This window comes from Gopherus evgoodei, chromosome 7 (genome assembly GCF_007399415.2).
Source record: "Gopherus evgoodei ecotype Sinaloan lineage chromosome 7, rGopEvg1_v1.p, whole genome shotgun sequence".
In the NCBI taxonomy this organism is placed as follows: Eukaryota; Metazoa; Chordata; order Testudines; family Testudinidae; genus Gopherus; species Gopherus evgoodei.
In genome coordinates this window covers 130494555-130512924 of record NC_044328.1, presented here as the reverse complement: position 1 = coordinate 130512924, position 18370 = coordinate 130494555, and the positions used below count along the sequence as shown (strand labels likewise).

Below are 18370 nucleotides of genomic sequence, written 5' to 3'. Positions count from 1 at the left end.
GGTACAGGAACCCCTTCTCCCACAGGAACCTCTCCTTGCAACCTCTCCTCATGGTCTGTACTGCACTAAGGTCAGCCCGGTCCCTGGGCTTCCGCAAGGAGGGATCTTTCTGCAACTCGGCCTGGAACTCAGCAGCTGGGACAGGGATGGGGACCTGCTCTCTCTCGCTGGCTGCGTCTGAGGCCGCAGCCTCTCTGAGCCGTGTCCCTGGGCGTTCCCTTCCCACCAGGTTAGAGTCCTGCACCTCGGGCAGAGTCCCTTCCCCGTTGTTGGGGTGCAGTGCCCCTCGCCGACTCTGACTACGGGTCACAACCAGGGCACTCTGGGTGTTACTTGACCAGTCCTCGAGGTCCCCCCCCATTAACACCTCCGTGGGCAAATGTGGGTGTACCCCCATGTCCTTGGGGCCCTCCTTGGCCCCCCACTTCAGGTGTACCCTCGCCACGGGCACCTTGAATGGGGTCCCGCCCATGCCCATCAGGTCAGGTAGGTGTCGGGCACCATCCGATCTGAGGCCACCACCTCGGGCCGGGCCAGCGTCACTTCTGCGCCCGTGTCCCAGTACCCAGTGACCTTCCTCCCATCTACCTCCAGGGGAACAAGGCACTCTCTCTGGAGGGACAGCCCTGCGCCCATTCTGTAAACCAAAAACCTAGAGTCTGGAGCATCCAGCCCCCCAGAGGAGCTGACCTGGGGACCTCTTCCCTCCTTCACAGGTTGTACGCAGCCAGCCCCCTTTCCTGGGAATGTTGCCCCTCCTCCGACTGGGTCTTTACCCAGTCAACCCTCTGCGGGTTGGGTCTGCTCGGTCTGTCCCTGAGCTTGGGGCACTGGATCCATATGGGGCCTCATTGGCCACAGGAATAGCAGCCCATGTCTCGTGGGTCCCCTTGAGTGGGTCGGATGGACCTGACGCTGGATGTTCCCCTTTGATAGGGGTTCTCCATAGGCCCTCGCTGGGTGGTCCCATGGTGACTTTCTCTCTGCGTTGAGGCAGGCCTGCTCCTTCGAGACTTCCCCCTGTTATCCCCTGCCTGACTGTCCACAAATTGGTCAACCAGCTGGCCTGCGTGCTGTGGGTTCTCCGGCTTCTGGTCCATCAACCATAGCCTCAGGTCGGATGGGCACTGCTCGTACAGGTGCTCCAGTACGAATAGGTCAAGCAGGTCCTCTTTAGTTTGGGCCCCAGCTGTCCACTTGCGGACATACCCCTTCACCTGGTTGACCAGTTGTAGGTATGTGACCTCATGGGTTTTACGCTGACTCTGGAACCTCTCCCAGTACATCTCAGGAGTCAGCCCAAACTCACGCAGCAGGGTCTTTTTGAACAGTTCGTAGTCCCCTGCCTCCGCCCCTTTCATTCGGCTGTACACCTCCACGGCTGTGGAGTCCAGTAAGGGGGTGAGAAACCAGATCCTGTCTGCAGGGTCAACCCTGTGCAGCTCGCAGGCATTCTCAAACGCCGTCAGGAAGGTATCTATGTCCTTCCCCTTCTTACGCCGGGCCAGCAAGCCTTTATCAAAGCTCTTTGTAGACTTGGGTCCCCCCTCACTCACCGCAGCTGGGGCCCCGCTGCTTCTCAGCCGGGCCAGTTCCAGTTCATGCTGGCGCTGGTTCTCCTCGTGTTTATGCTGGTTCTCCCGCTTCTTCAGTTCTTGCCTCCTTAACTCGAGCTCTTCCTGTCTCAGCTCCCTGTCATGTTCCATCCACATCTGTTCCAGGGACGGGGAGCTCCACCAGGACAATCCCCTGCTGGCTGCCGGGGTCAGGGTGCCCTCGGTATTCACTGGGCTTCCCCTAACCCCTCCGCTAGGTATAGGTGGGCAGTGTCTCGGGGTGTCCTCGGCAGCAGTCTGGCCCCTCCCAGCCATCTCAGGCCCCGGGGCCCACGCTGCGTCCGCTGGGTGGCTTCCCTCAGGGACCGAGCTCGGTTCACCCAAGCGATCCTTCTCCTCCAGCTGGGCAATTAGCTGTTCTTTGGTGGACCTCCCAATGCGCAGCCCCCTCTGCTTGCACAGCTCCACCAGGTCTTTCTTAAGGCACTTAGCATACATCTTCCTGCTGGCCACTCACCGGCCTGTGCTTTCAGCTTCCCACCGGTTCCAGAGAGACCCCTCGTGCACCAGCCCTTTTTCAGGTCACTCCCTCTCTGCCAGGGTTGAGCTGCAGACTCCTCCACCCCTGGGACCGCTCCTGCAATCTCCCCGGTGGGACCCCGTTACTGCAAAGTCCTTGCTCTGGTCACACACTCCCAGGGGTTAATCGCCTCCTGAAACAGTCGCTCTCTGTCTCTTCAGCCCACCTGGTCCCCGTCAATTCCCCTTCGTTTTGCTGCTCCCCTGTCACTTACTGCAGGAAGCGCTGTCCACGGGGTGCAGTAGATCCCGCCGCTGCCATCAGTTGTCATGGAGTATGGGGGAGTCCGGCCCTGCACCCCTCTTCCTGGGACTCACAGTGACTCTCAGCCAGCCAGTGAAACAGAAGGTTTATTGGACAACAGGAATGCAGGTTACAGCAGAGCTTGGAGGCACAGCCAGGACCCCTCAATCGAGTCCTGCTGGGGTTCAGGAAGCTTAGTCCAAAACCGAAACTATAACTCAGCTCCCCCCAGCCGGCCCCTTTCTTTGTCCAGCTTCCCGGGCAAAGGTGCTGACCCCCTCCCTACTCCCTGGCTCAGGTTACAGGCCTAGATCCTGTCCCTCACCTAAAGTCATTCCCGGTTCTCCCATCCCGCACACAGACAGTCTCTACTGCATCACACAAGCCACTGGCTGAGGTTCTACATCCCCCTGGGGGACTGCAGAGCCCATTCTCCAGCATTTGTTCCCCGTGTAGGCATGTACTGACCGTACCCTAATCACCTGGATCCTTCCCTCTCTTATGCTAAGTAGCCTGAGCGCCCGCAGTCTCTCACTAGCAGGCAGCTTTTCTCATCCTTTCATCAGTCTCATGACTCTTCTCTGAACTGAACCCTCCCCAGTGTGTCAACATCCTTCTCGAACTGTGGGCACCAGACCTGGCCCCAGGAGTCCAGCAGTAGTCGCACCAGCCCCAAGTGCAGAGGGAAAAGCTCCTGCTTGAGATTGCCCTGTTTACGCATCCCAGGGGCCCCTGAGCTCTTCTGGCCAGAGCAGCTCCTGTTCAGCTGTTATCTGCCTCTCAAAGGCCTGCCTTGCTCTGGCCTTTCATGCACCCTGAGCACAGTTAAACTGGTTCAGTCCTGCAGTCCCACAAGGCAGGCTACAGACTCCTTCCTTCATGCACTGATTCCCATGCACTGCGGTGCAGCTGCTGCCGGTTAGACGCTGTGTGAGCATGCCGTTCCGGGGCCCACTGCTAGTGCCTAGGGAGGGCCTCTGGGACAGAGTCACAGGTCCAATGCTCTGGAACTGCTCGGTATGAAGCCAGCCAGGACTCTGGGTAGCATGGCTCCCCTCAGGGCACTCTGTCCAGGACAAAAAAGCCTCCTTGGCTATGTCTATAAGGTGCCACAGGATTCTTTGCTGCTTTTACAGATCCAGATTAACACGGCTACCCCTCTGATACTTGACTCCTTGGCTACATCCTTCCCGGTCTGACCTTGGAGCATTCAGCTTCCTTGTTCCCTCCGCACACTTCCCCTTGGTGGGGGAAACCCGAGGGCCCTGCACCCCAGCTCCACAGTCATTGGTGCCTCTCAACCAGCGCTGTAAAGCAGAAGGTTTATTAGTCGACAGGAACACAAAATCACACAAGGCTTGTTAGCTCAGAAGTCAGTGACTTTCAGCAAAGTCCATCTTGGGGGGATCCCGGAGTAACTTGGATGCCCACTTCTTGTCCGAGATTGCCTCCTCCTGGCTCAGCGCACTCTCGACCAGAGAATCCACAGTGGCCTTCGCAGTGGAGGTGGGGTCACTGCCAAGTATCGCGTCCAGCTCTTTGTAGAACAGGCTCTTTGTAGCTCGTGGGCGCAGCACTGGAGTGGTGGTTTGCCTCCTGCGCCTTGTGGTAGGTGTTCTGCAGCTCCTTCACTTTGCCCCTGCACTGCAGTGTGTCCTGGTCATGGCCCCTTTCTGTCATGCATCTAGAAATCTGTCTGTAGGTATCATCATTGCTACAGCTGGAGTGCCGCTGGGACTGGACAGCCTCCTCTCCCTGAATGCTGATGAGGTCCAGCAGCTCGGCATTCCTCCAAGCGGGGGATCACCTGGTGCGTGGGGCAGGCACAGCCACCTGGAAAGATTGGCTGAGACCACTGCACGCATCACCGAGCAAACAGGAAGGGGACTTTCAAACCTGCAAAGGAATGTACAGGGTGGGGCTGCCGGTTGGTCACCTGAGGGCAGGGCAGTAGAGTTCAAAACGATGGCCAGAGAGGTGAGAACAGGCATTGTGGGACCCCTCCTGGAGGCAAATCACAGCTCTGTAATCAACCAGGGTGTCTACACCTGCACCGCGGTGCTGTTCCCCTGGCACAGGAAGGTCTACGCCTCTCGGGGTGGGTTTTTTACAGCGCTGCATCTGCACAGCTTCTGCACACTGAGTGGCTTGGCAGCATGTGCACCCTGGGAGTTACCGCGCTCAGAGCTGCTTTACTGCGCACAAACTCGCCAGTTTAGACAAGGCCAAACTCTTCACCTCCACAGGTCTGTAGCTGCTGGGTTTGAGCCCCTGGCCTTCAGAGCCATGACAGAGAGCTCATGCGCTGCCCAGCCCACATCAGATACAGCACGCACCAGCGGCTTCCACCTATGTTTGCGAGTCAGCAGTGGGACACTGGGTAGCAGGATTCTGTTCCTGGTGCTGGGCCTAGACTGTGGGGTAGTGGTTACAGACAACAGAGTGAAATGTTAACAACCCCCTGGTTTGGGCTCAGACTTCCAGCTGGACAAGTGTGAGTCTCTGTAGCTCTCTTCGATTCAGGCCAGCGCAGACCCCACCTCTGATTGTGGTTTAGCTGCTAACGGGTGATTTACAGAAGCACCTACTGTGAGATCTGCCAGGCTGTATTGCAAAGTAGATGAGACTTGGCTCATGTAAGCTGGAACCCTGGGCTCTGTTCCCAGCTCTGGCTGAGGTGACCTTGTGCAAGCTGTGAGTTGTCTTATCTGTGGCACCGATGAATGATAGGAGGGGCACTTCGCCATGAACAGGCCCTGGAAATATGTGTTAACTACTTATCCTAAGCCAGGGGTTCCACCTTGTTTTTCTGGTAACATGCTGAGGCCAGCTCTACTCCACAGACCTACATGGGTGTAACGACGTCACTCAGGGGTGTGAAAAATCCACAGTTACCCCGACCAACCCCCGCCCCCCATGTAGACAGGACTATATCGATAAGGGAGCGTCTTCAGGGACAGCTTCCATCTTGCGCCAAGGGGGTTAACTGCCCTAACGGGAAACGCTGCCCCACCGGCGTAGGGGCAGCTTCACTTAGGTGCCGCAGCTGCCCAGGGCAGGGGGTTAAGCGTAGACCTGCCCACAGGCAGGGGCGGCGAGTTGTATGGGCCTGTGGTGCCTGGGCTCCACCAATGTTCGGGGTCAGGTCTCTCCCCCATCCCCGCCTGCCGTCCCCACCTGCCCTGGGCAGCATGTGTCTTCCCCCTGCAGCTCCATGCTACGAGGGAACGATGCCTGCAGAGGGACGAGAAGAGGAGGCGCATGGCGCTGGCCCTGGCTGGACCCCCTGAGCAGCAGCTGGGGTGAGGGCTTGGGTGATTGTTGTGCTGGGTGGGATAGGGGTCCCAGTCCCACTCCCCCTCCCTTGCTGCTGCCAGTGGGAGAGGGCTGGGGGGAGTCCTCCTCTCTAGGTGCCCCACCCCAACCCCGGGGCAGCCTGCCTGCTGCACCCCAAACTCCTCATCTCCAGCCCAGCCTCATGTCCTGCACTCCGTCCTGCACCCCAACCTCCTGCCCCAGCCCAGAGCCCCCACTCAGAACCTAACCCCCCTCCCACACGCACACCCACAAACCTCCTCCCACACCCCGTCCTGCACCCCACCCCCCTGCCCCAGTCCAGAGCCCCCACCCAGCACCCAGCCCCACCACATGCACACTCACAAACCCCCTCCCACACCCTGTCCCAGACTCCAAACCCCTGCCCAAGCCCAGAGCTCCCACCCAGAACCCAACCCCCCTCCCACACTCCATCCTGCACCCCAACCCCCTGCCCCAGCCCAGAGCCACCACCCAGCACCCACCCCCCCTCCCAGAGCCTTAGGCAGGTGTGTGTGGAGAGAGGGGGCGGGACTTGGACCCATTCTGGGCACCACCAAGCATTATACGAACCCGCCACCCCTGCCCACAGGAAGTTTCCCACACTGGAAGCAGAGCTCTGTGTGGCTCAGCAGCTCATCTCTAGACATCCCCTCCCCCACCTCGTGCGTCTAATATCCTGGGACTCATATGGCCACAGCAACTCTGCAGAGTTCCCCCAAGGTCTGCGACCTTGGCGGTGAAGGGCACAAAAATAGCCTCAGGGAATCACAGAATCGTGGGACTGGAAGGGACCTTGAGAGGTCTCTAGGCCAGTCCCCGGCACTCACGGCAGGACTAAGTATTATCTAGATCAGTTCTGACAGGTGTTCGTCTAACCTGCTCTTAAAAATCCCCAATGACGGAGATTCCACAACCTCCTTGGGCAGTTTATTCCGGTGCTAACCACCATGACAGTTAGGAAGTTTTTCCTTATGCCCAATCTAAACTGCCCTTGCTGCAATTTAAGCTTCTTGTCCTATCCTCTGAGGTTAAGGATAACAATTTACCTCCCTCCTCCTTGTAACAACTTTTTATGTACTTGAAAACTGCTGTCATGTCCCATCTCAGTCTTCTCTTCTCCAGACTAAACAAACCCAATTTTTTCAATCTTCCCTCACAAGCCATGTTTTCTAGACCTTTAAACATTTTTGTTGCTCTTCTCTGGACTTTCTCCAATTTGTCCACATCTTTCCTGAAATGTGGCACCCAGAACGGGACACAATACTTCAGCTGAGGCCTAATCAGCGCAGAGTAGAGCAGAAGAATTACTTCTCTTGTCTTGCTTACAACACTCCTGCTAATACATCCCAGAATGTTTGCTTTTTTTGCAACAGTCTTACACTGTTGACACCTGTTTAGCTTGTGTTCCACTATGACCCCCAGATCCCTTTCCGCAGTTCTCCTTCCTAGGCAGTCATTTCCCATTTGTATGTGTGCAACTGATTGTTCCTTCCTAACTGGAGTTCTTTGCACTTGTCCTTATTGAATTTCATCCTATTTATTTCATACCATTTCTCCAGTTTGTCCAGATCATTTTGAATTTTAATCCTATCCTCCAAAACACTTGCAATCCCTCCCAGCTTGGTATCATCTGCAAACTTTATAAGTCTACTCTCTATGCCATTATCTAAATCATTGATGAAGATATTGATCAGAACCAGACCCAGAACAGATCCCTGTGGGACCGCATTCATTATCCCCTTCCAGCATAACTGTGAACCACAGATAACTACTCTCTCGGAATGATTTTCCAACCAGTTCTGCATCCACCTTATAGTAGCTCCATCTAGGTTGTATTTCAGAGTTTGTTTATGAGAAGATCATGTGAGACAATATCGAAAGCCTTACTGAAGTCAAGATATACCACATCTACCGCTTTCCCCCATCCACAAAGCTTGTTATCCTGTCAAAGAAAGCTATTGAGTTGGTTTGACACGATTTGTTCTTGACAGATCCACGCTGACTGTTACTTATCACCTCATTATCTTATCATTGATTGTTGACTGGTCTGTAATTCCCCGGGTTGTCCTTATTCCCCTGTTTATAACTGGGCACTAGATTTGCCCTTTTCCAGTCTGCTGGAATCTCTCCTGTCTCCAACAACTTTTCAGAGATAATCGCTAATGGTTCAGATATCTCCTCAGTCAGCTCCTTGACTATTCTGGGGCGTATTTCATCAGGCTCTGGTGACTTAAAAACATCTAACTTGTCTAAGAAATTTTTGACTTGTTCTTTCCCTATTTTAGACTCTGCTCCTACCTCCTTCTCACTGGCACTCACTATGTTAGTTGTCCAATCGCCACCAACCTTCTTGGTGAAAACTGAAACGAAGATGGAGCTCGTGGTGTCAGGGGCTTGCTGTTAGTGGTGCACCTTCCACAAGGCTGCTGGCCAGTCTCTGTCTCTCAGCTCCGGTGAAGGCTGCAGCTTTTCACATCCCTGGGAGACAGTCCACAAATCAGGGCAAAGTCACAAGGCTTCTGAGAGCTGGCAACACTGATTAATGCGCCCCTGAAACTGCCCAGAGCGTTTACTGCAGGGACTGATCCTGTGTGGGCAGCGGCAGGGGAGAGAGGAGCGGGGCTGAGCAAAGCCCTTTGCATCTCTCATTTCTGTAGCCAGGCCAGTACGTTCTCCCTGGCATCAGAAAGGTGGGAGTGCTCTCCATTGCGCAGAGCCTAGCCAGGGGCCAGGCAAGTCAACGGGCAGCATGGCAGTCCGCTCTGGGAGGCCATGGCTAGACCCAGCCACTGAAGAGAGCCCCACACCCAGGCTACTTTGCTGGCGGACGTGCAGAACAAGGCATAGACACACATCAGTCATCTGCAGCTGGGTGCTAGGCAGTTTGTAACCATGGAACAAGTTTAATTGAGCCCTCTGCAGTGAGAAGTGAAGCTCCCACACTCCCATCCTTTGCAGACAGCTGCCTGCATGCTCAGTAACCAATCGACAAACATGTGGGTCAGCTCCAGTGAGGGCCTGATCCCAGCTAACAGCACAGCTCTGAGTTGTCCCTGGCCTGCTTTTCAGAGGGGTTGAGCAGTCCCAGCTCCCACGCAGGTCAGTGGGAATGACAGGTGCTCAGCTCTTATGTCCTCGCTGCAGCAACTCGTCGTTTTCCCAGGTGCAGCCCCCTGGGTTTTGCAGGGACTGGTTGGTGTAGTCCTCGGGACTGGGACTGGATGGCCTCATACCAAGCACAGAACACCCTCCCTCTAAAGAACCTGTCGGGTCCAAGCCTTTTGTTCATTATACCCAGGGGCTCGTTATAGCGAAAGGCCAATCAAAACGTCAGGGCCAGGCAGAGGGGGTGGGGCCGTGCTGTACCTGTCACTGGGATCCGGGGACCCGGTTCGTTACAGCCGAAGGGCGCTACAGAAGGTGTACTGTAACGCTCGGCTTGTACTCTGGATTTCAAGGCAGGGTTTGGAGTCAGTTGCTGGGCTTTCCAGGGCGGAGGCCATGAGAACCCATGACCCAGGTGTTTCACCCCCGTGTTTAAGGGCAGGGGATAAGAGTGGGAAATGTTTAGTAACAGTTTCTTTACTTTAGGTAGAAGAAAGCTTTCTAAACCTGACAAGGTTTCTTATTTTGTTTTCCTTTGTACAGAGATTATTAGCCCCAAAAATAACAGCACTGACATACATATTACCATGGAAACATAATACCAGTGTCACTTCAGCTGGCAATCAAACAATACGCAAGTGAAAGTCCTGCAGATGCAGGGCACCGGTGAAGTTATCAGCTGCGTATGTAGCTAGAAAAGAGGGAAGGCCAAACCTGAGTGATTCCTTCCTGATACCCTGACCTCACAACGAGGTTCCCAGCAGGACCCCACCTCTGCAGCATTGCTACTGCTAGTTACTAGCCCTGAGCCTCCCCTCTGATCCCCAAGTTCAGCCCCCAGTTGTCAGTGGGTGGGATTGAACCTGGGACCTCTGGAGCTAAATGCAGAAGCTGCTACCGCAGGAGCGAAAAACCACGACTCAGGCTGTAGCAGACTCATTCATCTCCAAGGGTCTAGGTGCCACTAGAGGGGTCAGAGCCCCACACCCAGGAGGTGTGTGGGTTCCACTTGCCCCCTGACTCGCCTCATGCATGGAGATCCCAGGGCCGCCCCTTGGCAGCAGGAGAACGACTGCCAGCCCCATTGGGTTAGCCGCAGCGCCCCCACAGGCAGCCTTGGAAAAAGTCGCTGCAGCAAATGGAGCCAAAAAGCAGGAGGATGTGGACCTTAAAAAGGCCTCTCTGCCCAGCATCTGCCTGAGGGCGCATTATCCCACCAGGCTGACAAATATGCACCATCCTGATTAGTACAAAGCCTGGTGGTGAAGCCATGCAAGTAAACCTGGAGCTGAGCCCGACCAAACTCATCTCATACAAGGGCACCAAATCTCCATTAGACGGGATAGCTTGGGAGGCTAGTGGGCTGGGCAGGGTTCTGACTGATGACTCCACGTGAACGGTGACCTCTAGTGCATTAGCAAACACTTCACGCAGCCCCTTCCCCAAGAACAGCTAGAGCTAATGTTGCACTTTCCAGAATGTTCCACATGCTGCTCCACCTCGTCAGACTCCCCCTGCAATCCCAGGCCTCACCTGTTCTTAGAGAGGCCACCTCCTATAACCAAAATGTAACACACAGCAATACAACAAATACTAATACAGTGTCCAAAATCACTTCGAAATAGAACGTTTTGCAATGCAAAATAATTCCACCAATTACATTTATTCGAGGGGCTTCACACTAGTCCAATGGTCCATCTATGCCAGTATCCTGTCGCTGACAGTGGCCAGTGCCAGAGCTTCAGAGGGTGTACAGAATAAGGCATCTGGAATGATCCCCCAGACTTCCCCACCTGGCTTCTGGCAGTCAGAGGATTAGCATGGCCTCAAGCATGGGGTTGCTAATAACCATTGAGGGACTGGTCTTCCATGAACTTCTATAGTTCTTTTTTGAACCCAGTTATACTTTTGGCCTTCACAACATCCCCTGGCAGTGAGTTCCACAAGTTAATTGTACGTTGTGAGAAAAAGTACTTCCTCTTGTGTTAGTGTCACAGACCTAAGCAGCTTTTGCCCTGGCCTCCATGTTCAGGAAACGAGCCTGCACGTACTCTCAAGCGAGAAACATTTCCGAAAGTTACCATTGGGGCTAGGCAAATTTTGTGGTCAGCCATTTCCAGGAAACCCCCCCCTCCCTGAGGGTGGTAACGAGGCACCTGTAAATCTCCTAATTAGGAGAAACCTGGCCAAAAAACTGAACACGTCATTACCCTTATAAATTGCCCACCGTGCAAGCAATGGGCAGGGAGAGACGCAGAAAACTGTACCCGAAACCGAGCCTGATCAACTCGAGGACTCCCTCGGCTGCGTGTTCTAAGAAGCCTATCTGTCTGCCGGTGATGATGAAACTTTTGTGGTTTGTGTGTGTGAGTATGCTTAACTGCTGATTTTGTTACTTCTGCTATTTTTGCTAGCTAACTGAGCCTCTAATCGTGTTGTAAGCCGGAGTCTCACGGCAAGCTGTAGTTGTCTTATTGCATTTTGTTTTTATTTAGATGAGTAATTGCATTTATGCTTAATAATAGCACCAACAGCACCCTTACTAACCCCTGGAAGGACCTGAATAACTCCTGGGACCTAGAGCGGTACCAGGGTCAGCGTCTGTTTGTGATTGCAGTACTTTTGTTATTTGCTCTGGTATGATAGTGTAAGCCCAAGTTGTAACTAGTATTGAGTTGTTCCCTATCCTCACCTGTGACCCATTCAATAAACCCTCAATTTTAACCCCACGACTGATTGTTTGCGTTATCCCCACTGCTACCTTCGGGGCACTTGTCACCCCTCCCGAGGGCATCCAGTGATCGAACCTCCGCCCTATCCCAACGCTCATTACCCGGTAGATAACGGGCACCTTGTGACCATATCGGTGGAGCGAGGGGCGAGAGTAATCAGTAATCAACATCTTGTTTGTATTCAACCTGCTGCCTATTAATTTCATCAGGTGATCCTTGGTTGTTGTATTGTGGGAAAGGGTAATAACATTTCTCTCTTCAATTAACAGACCAGTCACGATTTTATAGACCTCTATCATATCCCCCCTTAGTCGTCTCTTTTCTAAAATGAACAGTCCCAGTCTTATTAATCTCTCCTCATATGGCAGCTGTTGATCATCTCTGTTGCCATTCTCTGAACCATTTCCAGTTCCACTATATCCTTTTAGAGATGGAGTGACCAGAACTGGACACAGTATTTAAGGTCTGGGTACACCAGGGATGTATCTAGTAGCATTAGGATATTCCCTGTCCTAATAATTCCTAACATTCCGTTTGCCTTTTTACCTGCTGCTATGCACTGAGCTGAAGGTTTTGCAGAACTATCCAGCGAGACTCCAAGGGCTGTTTCTGGAGTGGGAACAGCTAATTTACTTTTCCAATGTGCAGTACTTTGCATTTATCAACACTGAATTTCATCTGCCATTTTGTTGCTGAGTCACCCAGTTTTGTGAGATCCCTTTGTAGCTCTTTGCAGTCTGCTTTGGATTTAAACTATTTTAAATAATTTTGTATCATCTGCAGATTTTGTCACTTCACTATTCTCTCCCTTTTCCAGATTATTAATGACTATGCTGAACAGCACAAGTCGCAATGCAGATCCTTGGGGGACCCCACTGTTTACCTCTCTCTATTGTGAAAACCAAATATTTATTCCTAACCTTTGTTTCCTATCTTTTAACCAGTTACTGATCCATGATAGGACCTTCCCTCCTGTCCCATGACTACATAGTTTCCTTAAGATCCTTCAGTGAGGGACCTTGTCAGAGTGTTTCTGAAAATCCAAGTACACAATATTGATTGGATCCCCTTGTCCACATACTTATTCACATCCTCAAAGAATTCTAGTAGATTGGTGAGGCATGATTTCCCTTTACAAAAGCCATGTTGACTTTTCCCCAACAAATTGTGTTCATCTACGTGTCTAACAATTCTGTTCTTTACTATAGTTTCTATCAATTTGCCCACTACTAAAGTTAGACTCACTGGCCTGTAATGCCCAGGATCGCCTCTGGAGCCCTTCTTAAAAATGTGTGTTTCATTAGCTATCCAGTCATCTGGTACAGAGGCTTGTTTCAGCGATAGGTTACATACCATAGTTAGCTACAAAGAGTCCTGTGGCACCTTATAGACTAACAGATGTATTGGAGCATGAGCCTTCGTGGGTGAATATCCACTTCATCAGATCCACGAAAGCTCATGCTCCAATACGTCTGTTAGTCTATAAGGTGCCACAAGACTCTCTGTCGCTTTTTACAGATCCAGACTAACATGACTACCCCTCTGATACTTAATACCATAGTTAGTAGTTCTGCAACTTCATAGCTGGGTTCCTTCAGAACTCTTGGGTGAATCCCATCTGGGCCGGTGACTCACTACTGTTTAATTTATCAGTTTGTTCTAACATCTCTTCTATTGACCCATCAGGGTGTGTCTGTACTTCAGATTTGTCTCCCCCAAAGGATAGCTCTGTTGTAGGCTCTCCCCCACATCCTCTGCAGTGCAGACCAATGCAATAAATTCATTTGGCTTCTCTGCAATGGCCTTGTCTTCCTTGAGTGCTCCTGTAGCACCCGCGTTGTCTAATGGCCCCACTGCCTGTTTGGAAGGCTTCCTGTTTCTGGTGTGCTTAAAAACATTCCTACAGTTTCTTGTTGCATCTTTAGCAAGTTGCTTCTCAAGTTCTTTCTTGGCCTGCTGTATTATCCTGTTACCGTCAACCTGCCAGGGTTTGTGCTCCTTCTTACCACCTCACTAGGATCGGACTTTCACACTTTAACGGATGCTGTTGGCCCCAATGGCCTCTATTACTCTGCTGTTTAGCCACAGTGGCACTCTTTGGTCCTCTTCTTGTCTTTCCTGGTTTGGGGTATACGTTTACTCTGAGTTATATTATGGCATCCGTAACTAGTCCCCATGCTGCTTGCAGGCACATAGCCCTTGTGTCAGCTCCTTGTAATCTCTGTCTAACAAGGATCCTCATTCTTGTCTAGTTACATGGCACTGCGATGAGTGCTGTGCCCCATCCTGGTCAGGGGGTCAGTGGCGTATTCCTGCTGCTGTGCTCTTTATTGGCACACACAAGTTCTACCCGGACAGTCTATGGTACAGTTTGTCTGATATATGTTGTTTGCCTTATTTGCCTCTCTGCTTTCTTTACCGTAATGCCACTGCCCCACCAGCACAACCGACTCTGTCGTTCCTGTATATACTATAGCTTGGTATTACCATGGCCCACTGATTATCCTGATTCCACCTGCTAACCCACCCTGACCTCTGAGCACTCAGAGGACTGGGGGCGAAGAGGCACCTGTTCCGAAAGCATGCTGAGCCCACCCTAGAGCAGTCACTTGCACCATCATACGTGTTGGAACACTGGCCTTCCCATTAAACATGTGCAGCCTGGCAAGACAGACCGGCAGAGTAGAGTCCCTGGGGAGCCAGGAGATCCAGACTATATTGCTATAGCACCTTCCAGGCATGAGTTCTCTCTTAATCCTTTGCCCCTCTTCTACTGTTCATGTCATCCCAAGTAACGAAAGAGCTGGCTTCACAGCCAGGGTATTTGCTGCATGTACCCAGCACATCTCCACCCATCAACATTTAGCATCAGCTTGAAAGGAATGTTTGAGAGTTCTCGGCCCCACCGTGAGAGCTTGTCGTGGTCAACATTTGCCGTGGCTTGCTATCTCCCTTTCATTGACTCTGAAGCCAACAAGCCTTCTCCTCACATGCAGCAAACACCTTGTATTTAGCTGAGTTATCAGAATAAGGCAGCTTAGGGCAGGGTTACACCGCAAGTGAAGTTAGAATAGTGGTGCAGGCAGACATACCTGGGCTAGCTCTCCTCTAGCTAGCAGGGATAACAATGAGGTCATGGTGGAATGGATTTCATTGGAGTCTAGCCACCCTGTAACAGAGGGGGGCGTAGGTGGTCTGGCTTTGAAGTCACAGCTGGCTGGGGTCGGCACATCAGTGATGGTACTCGCTGAGCAGGAGTTGGAGGAATTGCAAGAACCAGGTTTGGTAAGCAAGAGTGAGGGTGGGCTCAGAGACAGAATCATAGATTCATAGATTATCAGGGTTGGAAGGGACCTCAGGAGGTGTCTAGTCCAAACCCCTGCTCAAAGCAGGACCAATTCCCAACTAAATCATCCCAGCCAGGGCTTTGTCAAGCCTGACCTTAAAAACGTCTAAGGAAGGAGATTCCACCACCTCCCTAGGGAACCCATTCCAGTGCTTCGCCACTCTCTGAGTGAAAAAGTTTTTCCTAATATCCAACCTAAACCTCCCCCACTGCAACTTGAGACCATTACTCCTTGTTCTGTCATCAAGTACCACTGAGAACAGTCTAGATCCATCCTCTTTGGAACCCCCTTTCAGGTAGCTGAAAGCAGCTATCAAATCCCCCCTCATTCTTCTCTTCTGCAGACTAGACAATCCCAGTTCCCTCAGCCTCTCCTCAGAAGTCATGTGCTCCAGCCCCTTAATCATTTTTGTTGCCCTCCGCTGGACTCTTTCCAATTTTTCCACATCCTTCTTGTAGTGTGGGGCCCAAAACTGGACACAGTACTCCAGATGAGGCCTCACCAATGCCGAATAGAGGGGAATGATCACATCCCTCGATCTGCTGGCAATGCTCCTACTTATACAGCCCAAAATGCCATTAGCCTTCCTGGTTGTAACCCCTAGGTCCTTTTCTGCAGAATTGCTGCCTAGCCACTCAGTCCCTAGTCTGTAGCAGTGCATGGGATTCTTCCATCCTAAGTGCAGAACTCTGCACTTGTCCTTGTCGAACCTCATCAGATTTCTTTTGGCCAAATCCTCTAATTTGTCTAGGTCCTTCTGTATCCTATCCCTCCCTCCAGTTTATCTACCACTCCTCCCAGTTTAGTGTCATCTGCAAACTTGCTGAGAGTGCAGTCCACACCATCCTCCAGATCATTAATGAAGATATTGAACCAAACCGGCCCCAGGACCAACCCTTGTGGCACTCGGCTTGAAACCGGCTGCCAACTAGACATGGAGCCGTTGGTCACTACCTGTTGAGCCCAAAGATCTCTCCATCTTATAGTCTGTTCATCCAGCCCATACTTCTTTAACTTGTTGGCAAGAACACTGTGGGACACCGTGTCAGAAGTTTTGCTAAAATCAAGGAATAACACCTCCACTGCTTTCCCCTCATCCACAGACCCAGTTATCTCCTCATAGAAGACAATCAGGTTAGTCAGGCATGACTTGCCCTTGGTGAATCTATGCTGACTGTTCCTGATCACTTTCCTCTCCTCTAAGTGCTTCAGAATTGATTCCTTGGGGACCTGCTCCATGATTTTTCCAGGGACTGAGGTGATAGTACCAGGCTGGAATCAGGGGCAGAGTCAGGCTGAGATCAGGAGACAATGTGAGGTCTGACATCACGGCAGAGCAGTCTATGTGGTTACCCAAACAGCTTCCCGGGATCATCCCTGGGGTTACACAGGGCACTTGGCCAGAGGGCTGTAGGACACCGTCACTCTAGGGCTTGTGGGGGCACGTCCTGTGGTGCCTACTCACCACAGTGCTCCCCGGCTGTGCTGCTGCTGGGCTCCCTGTGGCTGGGTGGGAACACTAGCTGGCCACTGACCCTTATGTGCCCCAATACCAGCCTGGCAGGGACCCAGGGTATGGGCATGTACTCAGGCAACTAACCCACACCACAATGGCTATGTGACTTGTTACCTCTACTAGTGAAATGGGTATCTAGCTAGCACTAGGCGTTAGACTAGAGCAGAGGTGGGCAAACTACGGCCCACAGGACTCCCCTACCCGGCCCCTGAGCTCCTGGCCTGGGAAGCGAACTCCTGGCCCCTTCACTGTGGTTCCCCCTCCTCTGCAGCCTCAGCTCATCACATCGCCGGTGCAATGCTCTGGGTAGCAGGGCTGTGAGCTTCTGGGGCAGCGCAGCTGCAGAGCCCAGCCTGAACCAGTCTCTGTGCTGCATGATGGCAGTGGCGTGACCTGGCTCCAGCCACCAGTGCTCCAGGCAACGCAGTAAGGGGGCAGGGAGTGTGTGTGTGTGTGTGTGTGTGTGTGTGTGTGTAGAGGGCAGAGGAGTTGGGGTAGTGGTTAGGAGGAGGGGGTGTGGATGGGGGAGAGGAGGTCAGGGAGTGGGGCGGTCAGTGGGGAACAGGGGTTGAATGGGGGTAGGAGTTCCAGGGGGGCAGTCAGGAAGGAAAGGTGGGTTGGATGGGGCGGTGGGGGGAAGTCAGGGGCAGGGGTTCTGTGGGCTGTCAAAGGACAGATAGCAGGGTATGTGTGGATGGGGCAGAGGTCCCAGGGGGGCCGTCAGGGAACGAGGGGGTTGGATAGGGCAGGAGTCCAGGGGGAACCGTCAGGGGGCAAGAAGCTGGGAGATGGATAGGGCACAGCCTCCCCTAACCAGCCTTCTATACAATTTCCAAAACCCAATGTGGTCCTCGGGACAAAGAGTTTGCCCACCCCTGGACTAGATGATGGCGACCCCTTCTGATGCTATGGTTCATTGAGTCTGCGCCTCCCTGCACTACAGTTACACCTTCATTTGTGGTGTAGCCATACCCTTAATCCCTGCGCATTGACCAATGGCTAGGACCAGGGCATTGCTGTTGTTATCGATGAGAAATGAATGAACTCTACAGACTGGTCCAGTTATGGCTCACGCTTTCCTTTAATCCAAATATTTCGCTAGCCCCGGCCTTTTCTACTACAGAGATTTCAGAGGCTGTTCCATCCCACAGATCAAGATCACTTACAGCTTCTCAACACAGGAGTGAAACAATTTTTAATCCTTTTAGAGAATACATGGAAATTGGGACCCCAAACTTGGAACTTAACGGTTTTATATACTTTATTCCTAGCCCCAGGAATCCTTTCTTTGTTTGCAGTTAGGATAAGGCTACAGAGCTGTGGGAAGTGAGGAAAAGGGAAATGGGGGTGAAAGTATCTTCCTTTTGACTAGCCAAGAGATGCACAAGATAAAAAAAGAGAGAAACTGAACAACCAGACCAGAGAATTAAGGTTATAGGCCAGTTAACTCAACCTCGGGCCTGGGCAAAATCATGGAAAGGCTGATATGCGATGCACTCAGTAAAGAAATAAAGGTTGGCAGCATAATTAATGCCAATAAACACAGTTGTTTATGGAAAATTGGTCTTGTTAAACAAACCTGAGTCTTTTTAAAACAAGATTACTGGTTTGGTTGATACAGGTAACTGTGTTGACATAATAGACCTCTACAAGGCACTGGATTTAGTCACATATGAGATTCTGATTAAGAAATTAGCGCTACAGAAAATCAGTATAGCATATCTAAGATGGGTTAAAAACTGATAGAGCTCAAAAAAGTAATTGTAAATGGAGAATCATCATCTAATGGAGTATTTTTGGTGGGATCCCAGAGGGATCTGTTCTCAGCGATGTGCTATTCAAAATCTTTATCAATAATCTAGAAGAAAATATAAAATTCACTGCTGGTAAAGTTTGCAGATGACACTAACATTGGTGGAGTGGTAAATATTGTTGGGGACAGGCCAGTTACACAGACCAACCTGGTTCGCTTG

At 51.9% G+C, this 18370-nt stretch overlaps 1 long non-coding RNA gene across 1 annotated transcript; it reads right to left on the bottom strand.

The window, feature by feature from the left end:
* Positions 1 to 1479: 1479 nt before the first annotated feature.
* LOC115654895 lies at positions 1480 to 18370 on the bottom strand. Its single transcript, XR_004001294.1, has 5 exons — positions 18359 to 18370; positions 13669 to 13675; positions 5836 to 5842; positions 2862 to 2868; positions 1480 to 1637 (listed from the first exon to the last, which is right to left on the bottom strand). It is a non-coding gene; the product is annotated as an uncharacterized LOC115654895 (long non-coding RNA).